Source organism: Bufo gargarizans, chromosome 2 (assembly GCF_014858855.1).
Source record: "Bufo gargarizans isolate SCDJY-AF-19 chromosome 2, ASM1485885v1, whole genome shotgun sequence".
Classification (NCBI taxonomy): Eukaryota; Metazoa; Chordata; class Amphibia; order Anura; family Bufonidae; genus Bufo; species Bufo gargarizans.
In genome coordinates, this window is record NC_058081.1 from 248,465,076 (window position 1) to 248,480,743 (window position 15,668).

A 15,668-nucleotide genomic window follows, 5' to 3' on the forward strand; every position below is an offset into this window, starting at 1 on the left:
AGACAGTCAAGTACGTGTTTTGGATAAGGAGGCCGATTGGTACAAACGAGGCGTGAAGGAGGCCATCTACGTAAAAATGGAGAAGCCAAGCTTGAATAGAGGTGGGGGGTTAGACATCTATTGTCTGCCACATACAATGCTGTCTTGACACCTTTTTCTGGGAAGTCTTTATCACCTACTGACTCCAATTAGGATAATGGAATCAACACCTTTGACCCAATGCTGGGTATAATTACCAGATGTGGATTCAGTTACATATTTATTCCCAGAATTTTTGTACAACCACTCAGAATTGAGAAAGCTCGTTGGAAGAACGAGTGAAACGTTTTCAAGAAATCTACAGTACGTCCAGTTGCCTTGAATTATTCTTTACAGATATACATCAACATTATAGTGTAAATGCTACAATCAGTCTGTCCACAGTCTAGTGTAAATGCTGCGATCAGTCCGTCCACAGTCTAGTGTAAATGCAACGATCAGTCCATCCACAGTCTAGTGTAAATGCTACGATCAGTCCATCCACAGTCTAGTGTAAATGCTGTGATCAGTCCAGCTACAGTCTAGTGTAAATGCTACAATCAGTCCGTTCACATTCTAGTGTAAGTGCTGTGATCAGTCTGTCCACAATATAGTGTAAATGTTACGATCAGTCCATCCACAGTCTAGTGTAAATGCTACGATCAGTCCATCCACAGTCTAGTGTTAATGCTGCGATCAGTCCATCTACAGTCTAGTGTAAATGCAACGATCAGTCCATCTACAGTCTAGTGTAAATGCTACATTCAGTCTGTCCACAGTCTAGTGTAAATTCTACATTCAGTCTGTCCACAGTCTAGTGTAAATTCTACGATCAGTCCGTCCACAGTCTAGTGTAAATGCTACAATCAGTCCATCCACAGTCTAGTGTAAATGCTACAATCAGTCCGTCCATAGTGTAGTGTAAATGCTACGATCAGTCCATCCACAGTCTAGTGTAAATGCTACGATCAGTCCGTCCACAGTCTAGTGTAAATCCTACAATCAGTCCATCCACAGTCTAGTGTAAATGCTATGATCAGTCTGTCCACAGTCTAGTGTAAATGCTGCGATCAGTCCATCCACAGTATAATGTAAATGCTACGATCAGTTGTCACCACCAGACATCTGAGAAGCTTTGACAGACGTTCTTTAGAACCTCCTGCTTAAGGTTCCTTTTGTTTTTCTTTCATTTTCTCATCTTGTTAGCCTCTCTCAGCTGTCATGTAGTTGCACTGATTGCATCCCTTTAAATCCCTTCCCATACTGCATCACTTTGCGGTTTATACAACTTCCTGGAGCATGCTGGATGCTACTGCTGAGTCTTCTACAGATAAGTTTTGTTTATTCATTTGTGTTTTCCTGTTTGCTGGATCCCAGGTGACCCTGACTCCCTCCGTATCAAGTGTAGGGAGCCGGTGGTCGTGTCCCCTCACTATTATAGGGTGTTCAGGTGTTATACAGTCGAGGAACGAGGATATGCGATCATCTACCATTGATTGGTACAAACGAGGCGTGAAGGAGGCCATCTACGTAAAAATGGAGAAGCCAAGCTTGAATAGAGGTGGGGGGTTAGACATCTATTGTCTGCCACATACAATGCTGTCTTGACACCTTTTTCTGGGAAGTCTTTATCACCTACTGACTCCAATTAGGATAATGGAATCAACACCTTTGACCCAATGCTGGGTATAATTACCAGATGTGGATTCAGTTACATATTTATTCCCAGAATTTTTGTACAACCACTCAGAATTGAGAAAGCTCGTTGGAAGAACGAGTGAAACGTTTTCAAGAAATCTACAGTACGTCCAGTTGCCTTGAATTATTCTTTACAGATATACATCAACATTATAGTGTAAATGCTACAATCAGTCTGTCCACAGTCTAGTGTAAATGCTGCGATCAGTCCGTCCACAGTCTAGTGTAAATGCAACGATCAGTCCATCCACAGTCTAGTGTAAATGCTACGATCAGTCCATCCACAGTCTAGTGTAAATGCTGTGATCAGTCCAGCTACAGTCTAGTGTAAATGCTACAATCAGTCCGTTCACATTCTAGTGTAAGTGCTGTGATCAGTCTGTCCACAATATAGTGTAAATGTTACGATCAGTCCATCCACAGTCTAGTGTAAATGCTACGATCAGTCCATCCACAGTCTAGTGTTAATGCTGCGATCAGTCCATCTACAGTCTAGTGTAAATGCAACGATCAGTCCATCTACAGTCTAGTGTAAATGCTACATTCAGTCTGTCCACAGTCTAGTGTAAATTCTACATTCAGTCTGTCCACAGTCTAGTGTAAATTCTACGATCAGTCCGTCCACAGTCTAGTGTAAATGCTACAATCAGTCCATCCACAGTCTAGTGTAAATGCTACAATCAGTCCGTCCATAGTGTAGTGTAAATGCTACGATCAGTCCATCCACAGTCTAGTGTAAATGCTACGATCAGTCCGTCCACAGTCTAGTGTAAATCCTACAATCAGTCCATCCACAGTCTAGTGTAAATGCTATGATCAGTCTGTCCACAGTCTAGTGTAAATGCTGCGATCAGTCCATCCACAGTATAATGTAAATGCTACGATCAGTTGTCACCACCAGACATCTGAGAAGCTTTGACAGACGTTCTTTAGAACCTCCTGCTTAAGGTTCCTTTTGTTTTTCTTTCATTTTCTCATCTCGTTAGCCTCTCTCAGCTGTCATGTAGTTGCACTGATTGCATCCCTTTAAATCCCTTCCCATACTGCATCACTTTGCGGTTTATACAACTTCCTGGAGCATGCTGGATGCTACTGCTGAGTCTTCTACAGATAAGTTTTGTTTATTCATTTGTGTTTTCCTGTTTGCTGGATCCCAGGTGACCCTGACTCCCTCCGTATCAAGTGTAGGGAGCCGGTGGTCGTGTCCCCTCACTATTATAGGGTGTTCAGGTGTTATACAGTCGAGGAACGAGGATATGCGATCATCTACCATTGATTGGTACAAACGAGGCGTGAAGGAGGCCATCTACGTAAAAATGGAGAAGCCAAGCTTGAATAGAGGTGGGGGGTTAGACATCTATTGTCTGCCACATACAATGCTGTCTTGACACCTTTTTCTGGGAAGTCTTTATCACCTACTGACTCCAATTAGGATAATGGAATCAACACCTTTGACCCAATGCTGGGTATAATTACCAGATGTGGATTCAGTTACATATTTATTCCCAGAATTTTTGTACAACCACTCAGAATTGAGAAAGCTCGTTGGAAGAACGAGTGAAACGTTTTCAAGAAATCTACAGTACGTCCAGTTGCCTTGAATTATTCTTTACAGATATACATCAACAGTATAGTGTAAATGCTACAATCAGTCTGTCCACAGTCTAGTGTAAATGCTGCGATCAGTCCGTCCACAGTATAATGTAAATGCTACGATCAGTCCATCCACAGTCTAGTGTAAATGCAACGATCAGTCCATCCACAGTCTAGTGTAAATGCTGTGATCAGTCCAGCTACAGTCTAGTGTAAATGCTACAATCAGTCCGTTCACATTCTAGTGTAAGTGCTGTGATCAGTCTGTCCACAATATAGTGTAAATGTTACGATAAGTCCATCCACAGTCTAGTGTAAATGCTACGATCAGTCCATCCACAGTCTAGTGTAAATGCTGCGATCAGTCCATCTACAGTCTAGTGTAAATGCAACGATCAGTCCATCTACAGTCTAGTGTAAATGCTACATTCAGTCTGTCCACAGTCTAGTGTAAATTCTACGATCAGTCCGTCCACAGTCTAGTGTAAATGCTACAATCAGTCCATCCACAGTCTAGTGTAAATGCTACAATCAGTCCGTCCATAGTGTAGTGTAAATGCTACGATCAGTCCATCCACAGTCTAGTGTAAATGCTACGATCAGTCCGTCCACAGTCTAGTGTAAATCCTACAATCAGTCCATCCACAGTCTAGTGTAAATGCTATGATCAGTCTGTCCACAGTCTAGTGTAAATGCTGCGATCAGTCCATCCACAGTATAATGTAAATGCTACGATCAGTTGTCACCACCAGACATCTGAGAAGCTTTGACAGACGTTCTTTAGAACCTCCTGGTTAAGGTTCCTTTTGTTTTTCTTTCGTTTTCTCATCTCGTTAGCCTCTCTCAGCTGTCATGTAGTTGCACTGATTGCATCCCTTTAAATCCCTTCCCATACTGCATCACTTTGCGGTTTATACAACTTCCTGGAGCATGCTGGATGCTACTACTGAGTCTCCTACAGATAAGTTTTGTTTATTCATTTGTGTTTTCCTGTTTGCTGGATCCCAGGTGACCCTGACTCCCTCCGTATCAAGTGTAGGGAGCCGGTGGTCGTGTCCCCTCACTATTATAGGGTGTTCAGGTGTTATACAGTCGAGGAACGAGGATATGCGATCATCTACCATTGAGATTCTTGCATAGGCTGAGCAGTTAGGGAGAGAGCCAGGTCTGTTGCAGGGCTTTCCCTTTGGTTCCTTAGTTTTGGATCCAGTTAGTCGGATCTTCATTTTCTGTCTTCTAGTTTTCTGTACACCTTCCGTGACATCAGTCCATCCACAGTCCAGTGTAAATGCTGCGATCAGTCCATCCACAGTATAACGTAAATGCTACGATCAGTCCATCCATAGTTGTGTAAATGCTTCAATCGGTCCAGCCACAGTCTAGTGTAAATTCTACAATCAGTCCGTCCACAGTGTAGTGTAAATGCTACGATCAATCTATCCACAGTCTACTGTAAATGCTACAACCAGCCCATCCACAGTTTTGTGTAAATAGTACAATCAGTCCATCTACAGTATATTGTAAATCCTACGATCAGTCTCTCCATAGTCTAGTGTAAGTGCAACGATCAGTTCGTCCAAGTCTAGTGTAAATGCTACAATCAGTCCATCTACAGTCTAGTGTAAATGCTGTGATCAGTCCATCCAGAGTCTAGCGTAAATGTAATGATCAGTCCATCCACAGTCTAGTGTAAATGCTGTGATCAGTCCATCCACAGTATAATGTAAATGCTACGATTAGTCTGTCCACAGTATAGTGTAAATACTATGATCAGTCCGTCCACAGTCTAGTGTAAATGCAACGATTAGCCCATTCATTGTCTAGTGTAAACGCCACGATCAGTCTATCCACAGTATAGTGTAAATGCTACGATCAGTCCATCCATAGTTGTGTAAATGCTACAATCGGTCTATCCACAGTATAGTGTAAATGCTACGATCAGTCCATCCACAGTCTAGTGTACAGTCACAGTCTAGTGTATATGCTACGATCAGTCCATCCACAGTATAGTGTAAAATGTAAATGCTACTATCAGTCCGTCCACAGTATAATGTAAATGCTACGATCAGTCCGTCCACAGTATAGTGTAAATGCTACGATCAGTCCGTCCACAGTCTAGTGCAAATGCTACAACCAGTCCATCCACAGTCTAGTGTAAATGCTACGATCAGTCCATCCACAGTATAGTGTAAATGCTACAATCAGTCCATCCATAGTTGTGTAAATGCTACAATCGGTCCATCCACAGTCTAGTGTAAATGCTACGATCAGTCCATCCACAGTTTAGTGTAAATGCTACGATCAGTCCATCCACAGTATAGTGTAAATGCTACAATCAGTCCATCCATAGTTGTGTAAATGCTACAATCGGTCCATCCACAGTCTAGTGTAAATGCTACGATCAGTCCATCCACAGTTTAGTACAAATGCTATGATCAGTCTATCTACAGTATAATGTAAATGTACGTTCAGTCTGTCCACAGTCTAGTGTAAATGCTACGATCAGTCCAGCCACAATATACAGTTGCAAGAAAAAGTATGTGAACCCTTTGGAATGACATGGATTTCTGCACAAATTGGTCATAAAATGTAATCTGATCTTCATCTAAGTCACAACAATAGACAATCACAGTCTGCTTAAACTAATAACACACAAATAATTAAATGTTACCATGTTTTTATTGAACACACCATGTAAACATTCACAGTGCAGGTGGAAAAAGCATGTGAACCCTTGGATTTAATAACTGGTTGAACCTCCTTTGGCAGCAATAACTTCAACCAAACGTTTCCTGTAGTTGCAGAACAGACGTGCACAACGGTCAGGAGTAATTCTTGACCATTCCTCTTTACAGAACTGTTTCAGTTCAGCAATATTCTTGGGATGTCTGGTGTGAATCGCTTTCTTGAGGTCATGCCACAGCATCTAAATCGGGTTGAGGTCAGGACTCTGACTGGGCCACTCAAGAAGGCGTATTTTCTTCTGTTTAAGCCATTCTGTTGTTGATTTACTTCTATGCTTTGGGTCGTTGTCCTGTTGCAACACCCATCTTCTGTTGAGCTTCAGCTGGTGGACAGATGGACTTAAGTTCTCCTGCAAAATGTCTTGATAAACTTGGGAATTCATTTTTCCTTCGATGATAGCAATCCGTCCAGGCCCTGACGCAGCAAAGCAGCCCCAAACCATGATGCCCCCATCACTATACACAATTCACAGTTGGGATGAGGTTTTGATGTTGGTGTGCTGTGCCTCTTTTTCTTCACACATAGTGTTGTGTGTTTCTTCCAAACAACTCAACTTTGCTTTCATCTGTCCACAGAATATTTTGCCAGTACTGCTGTGGAACATCTAGGTGCTCTTGTGCAAACTGTAAACGTGCAGCAATGTTTTTTTGGACAGCATTAAATCCATTCTTGTTTAGTGTTTTACGTATTGTAGATTCGCTAACAGGAATGTTAGCATATGCCAGAGACTTTTGTAAGTCTTTAGCTGACACTCCAGGATTCTTCTTCACCTCATTGAACAGTCTGCGCTGTGCTCTTGCAGTCATCTTTACAGGACGGCCACTCTGAGGGAGAGTAGCAGCAGTGCTGAACTTTCTCCATTTATAGACAATTTGTCTTACCGTGGACTGATGAACAGCAAGGCTTTTGGAGATACTTTTATAACCCTTTCCAGCTTATGCAAATCAACAATTCTTAATCGTAGGTCTTCTGAGAGCTCTTTTGTGCGAGGCATCATTCACATCAGGCAATGGTTCTTGTGAAAAGCAAACCCAGAACTGGTGTGTGTTTTTTTTATAGGGCAGGGCAGCTGTAACCAACACCTCCAATCTCATCTCATTGATTGGACTCCAGTTGGCTGACACCTCACTCCAATTAGCTCTTGGAGATGTCATTAGTCTAGGGGTTCACATACTTTTTCCACCTACACTGTGAATGTTTACATGGTGTGTTCAATAAAAACATGGTAATATTTAATTATTTGTGTGTTATTAGTTTAATCAGACTGTGATTGTCTATTGTTGTGACTTAGATGAAGATCAGATCACATTTTATGACCAATTTGTGCAGAAATCCAAATTATTCTAAAGGGTTCACATACTTTTTATTGCAACTGTAGTGTAAATGCTACGATCAGTCCGTCCACAGTATAGTGTAAAGCCTCTTTCACACGGGCGTCATGGTTTTGGGCCGGATAAGATGCCGATGTGTCGAGGGTAAATGCGCGATTTTTCTGCACGAGTGCAAAACATTTTAATGCGTTTTGCACGCGCGTGAGAAAAATCGGCATGTTTGGTACCCAAACCCGAACTTCTTCACAGAAGTTCGGGTTTGGGTTAGGTGTTGTGTAGATTGTATTATTTTCCCTTATAACATGGTTATAATGGAAAATAATAGCATTCTGAATACAATAGGTCTGGAGGGGTTAAAAAAAAATTCAAAATAATTTAACTCACCTCAATCCACTTCTTTCTTCAGGACCTGGGTAAAGGACCTTTGATGACGTCACTGTGCTCGCTCATCACATGATCCATCACCATGGTGACGGATCATGTGACAGACCATGTGATGAGCGCAGTGACGTCACCACAGGTCCTTTTCCTACTGCACAGCAAAGATGAAGACAGAAGAGAAGCCAGGCTGCGCGAACAAGTGGATTAAGGTGAGTTAAATTATTATAATTTTTTTTTTAAGCCATCCAGCCCTATTTTACTAAGAATTCTGTATTAAGAATGCTATTATTTTCCCTTATAACCATGTTATAAGGGAAAATAATAATGATCGGGTCCCGATCCCGATCGTCTCCTAGAAACTGTGCGTGAAAATCGCACCGCATCCGCACTTGCTTGCGGATGCCTGCGATTTTCACGCAGCCCCATTCACTTCTACGGGGCCTGCCTTGCATGAAAAACGCACAACGTAGAGAACGCTGCGATTTTCACGCAAGGCAGGGGTGTTGCTAGAGTCTAAAGAGATCTGGGGCACAAGCCCACTAGAAGCCATGCCCCCACCACATGAAGCCACGCCCTTATCACCACCGGGGGGGGGGGGGGGTTTCACAGTAGTTAGTAACCCCTTTCAGCAGTCCCCCCTTCAGTGAATGCGGACTGCTGAATAGTTAGTAACCCCTTTCAGCAGTCCCCCCTTCAGTGAATGCGGACTGCTGAATGGCGTTAATAACTACAGTGAAGGGCCTAGCCATCTGGGCAACCCCACAGATCATCCATAATAGTGCCATCCACAGATCCCCATAAGTGTCATCCACAGATCCCCCATAAGTGTCATCCACAGATCCCCCATAAGTGTCATCCACAGATCCCCATAAGTGTCATCCACAGATCCCCCATAAGTGTCATCCACAGATCCCCCATAAGTGTCATCCACAGATCCCCCATAAGTGCCATCCACAGATCCACCATAAGTGTTATCCACAGATCCCCATAAGCGTCATCCACAGATTCCCCATAAGTGTCATCCACCACAGATCCCACTAAGTGTTATCCACAGATCCCCTCCCCGCCCAGCGCCGCCTCCAAGCTAATTTATTCACTTCACTTGCCTCTGTGTAATCTCGCACAGGCGCACTGGCAGAGGCATCGTTGAACGAGGTGCGCTGGAAGACGGCGCATGTGCACTTGACTCGACGATGCCTCTGCCAGTGCGCCTGTGCTAGGAGGCGGCGCCGCGGGCCGGCGTCTCCAGCAAGAGTGCGCTCTACGCGCTGGCCCTGCATTCGGAGCACTGGACAAAACATCCGGGGCTCCAGCCACGGATGTTTTGACCAAACAACGCCCCCGGTTAAAGGGATTGTTCACCTTTTAGAAGTCCTTCCTGCCAGACCTCCCCCAGCGTCCCTGGACTTGCGGAGGGAAGCATACTTACCATCTCCCTACCAGTGAGTTCCAGTCTCTTCATATCCTGGCACCACAGCTCCTTCGCTCCAGTCTTTGCATGCCAACATCCTGTTGACGTAAGTCACATGGCAACTGCAGCTAATGACTAGTTGCAGCAGTGATGTTTCCCCCAAGTGTCACGTCACTGGGTCACATGCTGCTTTCGGGACACGTTACCACTATGGCCAGTCATTGGCTGCAGCGTCCCAGTGACCTCCATCAACCAAGATGTTGACAAGTGGAGACCACAGTGAGAAAGCGGGGGGCGGGGGATTGGGAGCTGCCAGTGGATAGACAAAATCTGCCAAAAAATGCTGTAAAATCTGCATGTTTGTTGTGGATTTTTTCATTGATTTCACTCTATGCATTGCTAATGGTAAAACCCCTGGTGAAAGTCGGCATCCTTCATGTCGTTGGTCATTTCTGTGTGGATTTTTCCACAGCATGGTGATAATACACTGCAGATTATTATTTTTTAGGGCCGCACCGTCAATTAGGCGAGGTGAGGCGATTGCCCTGGTGACAAGTGGGGGGCGGCAGGAGTAGAGATGAGTGCTCCAATTGTGGAAGCGCTCATCTCTATATTCATCTGTATTGCCGTCCTTAGGACTGCGATACAGGTAAATTGTGCGGCGGCCGAAGGGAGAGGCGTCTTCCTTCCCTGTTCCTCTGATTGGCCGGAGGCACTAGGCCTGTAGACTATAAGAGGCCGATGAAGGCGGCGCGGTGACGTAATCGCGCCGCCTGACCCATACAGTGCGGGACACAGGCTGGAAGAGGCCTGCACCGCAACTCTGCCAGCCTCATGGAGGTAAGTATAAGTGTTTATTTTTATCTAACACAATGCAGGAGAGGAGCGCTATGGGGGCATCTATAGGGACACTTTTTACTGGCACATTATTGGGGGGCACTATAGGGGAATCTATGGGGGCACTTCTTACTGGCACATTATTGGGGGCATCTATGGGGGCACTTCTTACTGGCACATTATTGGGGGGTACTATGAAAGCATTTCTTACTGGCACATTATTGGGGGGCTCTATGGGGGCACTTCTTACTGGCACATTATTGGGGGGCATCTATAGGGGCACTTCCTACTGGCACATTATTGGGGGGCACTATGGGGGCATCTATTGAAGGCACATAGAAGGGGTATTTTATATGGGGGCACTATGGGAAAAGGGGAGAGGAACACTAAGGGGGCATCTAGAGGCACTTCTTACTGGCACATTATTGGAGGGCATCTACTGAGGGCACAAAGAAGGGGTATTTTATATAGGGGGCACTATGGGGTAGGGGGGAGAGGAACACTATGGGGGAATCTACTGAAGCCATAAATAAGGGGTATTTTATAATAATGGGGAGCTCTGTATAGGGCATTTTATACTGAGACACATTATGAGGGGTACTATGGGAAACGGGGGAGAGGAGCACGATGGGGAGCATCTACAGGGGGCACTAAGAAGGAGTATTTTATACTGGAAAATTATGTAGGACACTAAGGACATCTACTGGGGCACTATACAGGCGCAGTTTGTACTGGTACATTATGGGGGGCACTATGAGGAAGAGGGGAGAGGAACACTATGGCGGGCATTTTCTGGGGGCGCTATATAGGGGTATTTTATACTGCCACATTATAGGGGCACTATGGGGAAGGGGGAAAGGAGCACTATAGAAGCATTGACTTGGGGGCATTATATAGGGGTATTTTAAACTGGCACATATTATGGGGGTACTATGGGGACATTAGCTCAACTGGAGGCATTAAAAAGGGGTATTTTTTGCACTGGAACACATTATAAGGGGAAATTTTTTTGTACTGGCACGCATTAGGGGGCATTGTTCTACTGTTGCATTATAAGGAGAATTATTACTACTGGGGGGCATTGTGGTGTGATTTATTACTACTGGGGTACTATGGGGAACATGATTACTAGTATGGGCACTATGAGAGCATTATTACTTCTGGGGCACAGTGGGGACATGTTGGGGGCACTGTAGAAGCACTATTACTGCCAATTGTGCTCTAGCAAAGAATTATTACAGTATTTTATTGCCCTATAAGACGCACCCCCCCCCCCCAAAAAAAAAATTGCAGTGCGTCTTATGGGGCGAATGCTGCGACCGTCAGGTGAATAGGCTGAGAGGGAGGAGTGGCTGGGGGCCGGCATCTGTTTCTGCAATGGCAGCGGGGCCCGGTGCAGTCACTGTATTCTACATCACCGGGCCCCGCTCTCTGTAGTATACGGTAATCATATCTAACTTGTGGATATTGTAATCATCTTAAATCTAGCGCTGCACTACTTACAACTAACTTCTTGGCAGTCAGGAGGCCGGGCGGGCTGGCGCTCGTAGCGTAGCTCACTACGCTCACTGCGCCTGCACCGCCCACTTTATAAAAGAAGATGGCGACGCAGGCGCAGTGAGCGTAGTGAGCTACGCTACGAGCGCCCATCCGCCCGGCCTCCTGACTGCCAAGAAGTTAGTTGTAAGTAGTACAGCGCTAGATTTAAGATGATTGGAATACTTTAACAATACCCACAAGTTACATATGATTACTGTATACTACAGTGAGCGGGGCCCTGTGTAGTAGAATACAGTGACTGCACCGGGCCCCGCTGCCATTACAGAAACAGATGCCGGCCCCCATTCACTACACAGGGACACTGTTATGGGGGATCTGTGGATGACACATAAGATGCTATATATGTGTCATCCACAGATGCCCCCATAACAGTGCCATCCACATATGCCCCCATAACAGTGTCATCCACATATGCCCCCATAACAGTGCCATCCACAGATGCCCCCATATCAGTGCCATCCACAGATCCCCCATAATAGTGTCATCCACGGAGCACCATTAGTTCAAAACCCACCAAAAGCACACCTTTTGGTTCAAAATATATTTTTTCTTATTTTCCTCCTCAAAAACCTTATGCATCTTATAGGGCGAAAAATATGGTACTATTGGTGGGACGTTGGGGAGAACTATTCCTGTGGAGGGCACCCTGGCACAGTATCAGCTTACCACAAAAGTTTTTTGGGGAAATTATGTTTACACTATTAGGCCTCATGCACACGACCGTTGTGTGCATCCGTGGCCGTTGTGCCGTTTTCCGTTTTTTTTCGCGGACCCATTGACTTTCAATGGGTCCGTGGAAAAAATCGGAAAATGCACCGTTTTGCAGCCGAGGCCGTGATCCGTGTATCCTGTCCGTCAAAAAAATATGACCTGTCCTATTTTTTTGACGGACAACGGTTCACGGACCCATTCAAGTCAATGGGTCCGTGAAAGAACACGGATGCACACAAGATTGGCATCCGTGTCCGTGATCCGTGGCCGTAGGTTGCTTTTTATACAGACGGATCCGAAGATCCGTCTGCATAAAAGCTTTTTCTGATCTAAGTTTTCACTTCGTGAAAACTCATTTCCGACAGTATATTCTAACACAGAAGCGTTCCCATGGTGATGGGGACGCTTCTAGTTAGAATACACTGCAAACTTTGTACAAGACTGCCCCCTGCTGCCTGGCACCACCCGATCTCTTACAGGGGGATATGATAGCACAATTAACCCCTTCAGGTGCGGCACCTAAAGGGGTTAATTGTACTATCATATTCCCCTGTAAGAGATCAGGGCTGCCAGGCAGCAGGGGGCAGACCCCCCCCCCTCCCCAGTTTGAATATCGTTGGTGGCACAGTGTGCGCCCACCATCGCCCCCCCCCTTCCCTCCCTCTATTGTAATAAATCGTTGGTGGCACAGTGTGCGCCCACCATCGCCCCCCCCTTCCTCCCTCTATAGTTAAAAATCGTTGGTGGCACAGTGTGGGCCACCATCGGCCCCCCCCTCTCTCTATAGTAGTAACAACCATTGGTGGCAGTGTGCGGCCTCCCATCCCCCCCCATCATTGGTGGCAGCGGAGTTCTGATCGGAGTCACAGTTTAATCACTGGGGCTCCGATCGGTAACCATGGCAACCAGGAAGCTACTGCAGCCCTGGTTGCCATGGTTACTTAGCAATAGTACAACAGTAGAAGATTCATACTTACCTGCTTGCTGCTGCGATGTCTGTGACCGGCCGGGAGCTCCTCCTACTGGTAAGTGACAGTTCTTTAGCAATGCGCCGCACAGACCTTTCACTTACCAGTAGGTGGAGCTCCCGGCCGGTCACAGACATCGCAGCAGCAAGCAGGTAAGAATGAATCTCCTACAATTGTACTATTGCTAAGTAACCATGGCAACCAGGGATGCAGTAGCTTCCTGGTTGCCATGGTTACCGATCGGAGCCCCAGCGATTAAACTGGGACTCTGATCGGAACTCCGCTGCCACCAATGATGGGGGGGGGAATGGGAGGCCGCACACTGCCACCAATGGTTGTTACTACTATAGAGAGAGGGGGGGCCGATGGTGGGCGCACACTGTGCCACCAACGATTTTTAACTATAGAGGGAGGAAGGGGGGGCGATGGTGGGCGAACACTGTGCCACCAACGATATTCAAACTGGGGAGGGGGGGGGGGGGTCTGCCCCCTGCTGCCTGGCAGCCCTGAGGGGGATATGATAGTACAATTAACCCCTTCAGGTGCGGCACCTGAGGAGTTAATTGTGCTGATCACGGCCCCCTGTAAGAGATCGGGTGCTGCCAGGCAGCAGGGGGCAGTCATGTACACAGTTTTTCAGTATATTCTAACCTGAAGCGTCCCCATCACCATGGGAACGCCTCTGTGTTAGAATATACTGTCGGATCTGAGTTTCACGATGTAGCTCATATCCGACAGTATATTCTAACATAGAGGCGTTCCCATGGTGATGGGGACGCTTCAAGTTATGTTCGGGTGTCCGCCTGGCCGTGCGGAGGCAAGCGGATCCATCCAGACTTATAATGTAAGTCAATGGGGACGGATCCGTTTGAAGATGACACACTGTGGCTCAATTTTCAAACGGATCAGTCCCCCATTGACTTTCAATGTAAAGTCTGGACGGATCCGTCTGAGGCTACTTTCACACTTAGAAATGTTTTAACAATATAAATGCAGACGGATCCGCTCTGAACGGAGCCACCGTCTGCATTATGAACACAAGTGTGAAAGTAAAGGGACTCCTGACTTTACATTGAAAGTCAATGGGGACGGATCCGTTTGCAATTGCACCATATTGTGTCAACGTCAAACGGATCCGTCCCCATTGACTTGTATAGTAATTCAGGACGGATCCGTTTGGCTCCGCACGGCCAGGCGGACGCCAAAACGACTTTTTTTTCATGTCCGTGGATCCTCCAAAAATCAAGGAAGACTCACGGACGAAAAAACGGTCACGGATCACGGACCCACGGACCCCGTTTTTGCGGACCGTGAAAAAAAACTGTCGTGTGCATTAAGGCCTCAGTGTCAGGGGCATTATTTTTTGAGTGCAGTTATTTTAGGGCACTATGTGCCAATAATTATTAAAGGGCGCTATCTGTGTGGTACTAGTATTTTAAGGGGGTTTATCTGTTTCTGCAGTATAATATTGGGGAGCACAGTGGCACAGTTTTGGAGATGGAAGGATGATGTGTCCAGAAGATGGGAGAATGAAGGAAAAGTAGTAAACTAACTTTTTTTTTTTTGTCAAACTGCAGAGACAAGAAATGGCTGAAAAATCATCATGGCGGTCTGGTCTGAAAGGAGAAAGAGAACATCTACATCAGAGGAGATGTCACTTGATATAAGAGGTACGGGGCCCTGTATTACTGCAGCGGCGGCATGAAGCGTGCGGCGTCATAGCAACCAATGACGCCGTGTGCTCCTGCTCTCAGCCGGAATCCAGGCCGTGTTACAACGGACTGCTAGCGGCCGTGTGCATTCGGCCTTACCCTGTATGTTTTGTAGTGATATATGTAATGTTAGGAAGGAAGGGGTTAGGTTGAGAATTTGGTATTGGGGCGGGGGTTGCTGTTTCCATTTTTTCGCCTCAGGCAGAAGAAAGGCTAGGTGTAGACAAACATATGCAATTTTGTGGTTATCTATCCTTTATTTTAACATATATGTCTGACCAGGCTTGGACTGGCCCACAGGGATACAGGGGAATCCCCAGAGCAAGGTGGGCCCCTAGTCTCCCACCTCTTGCACAAGTGGCACATAACACAGCAAACTTATTGAACTACATACAGTACAGATCAAAAGTTTGGACACACCTTCTCATTCAAAGAGTTTTCTTTATTTTCATGACTATGAAAATTGTAGATTCACACTGAAGGCATCAAAACTATGAATTAACACATGTGGAATTATATGCATAACAAAAAAGTGTGAAACAACTGAAAATATGTCATATTCTAGGTTCTTCAAAGTAGCCACCTTTTGCTTTGATTACTGCTTTGCACACTCTTGATGAGCTTCAAGAGGTAGTCACCTGAAATGGTCTTCCAATAGTCTTGAAGGAGTTCCCAGAGATGCTTAGCACTTGTTGGCTCTTTT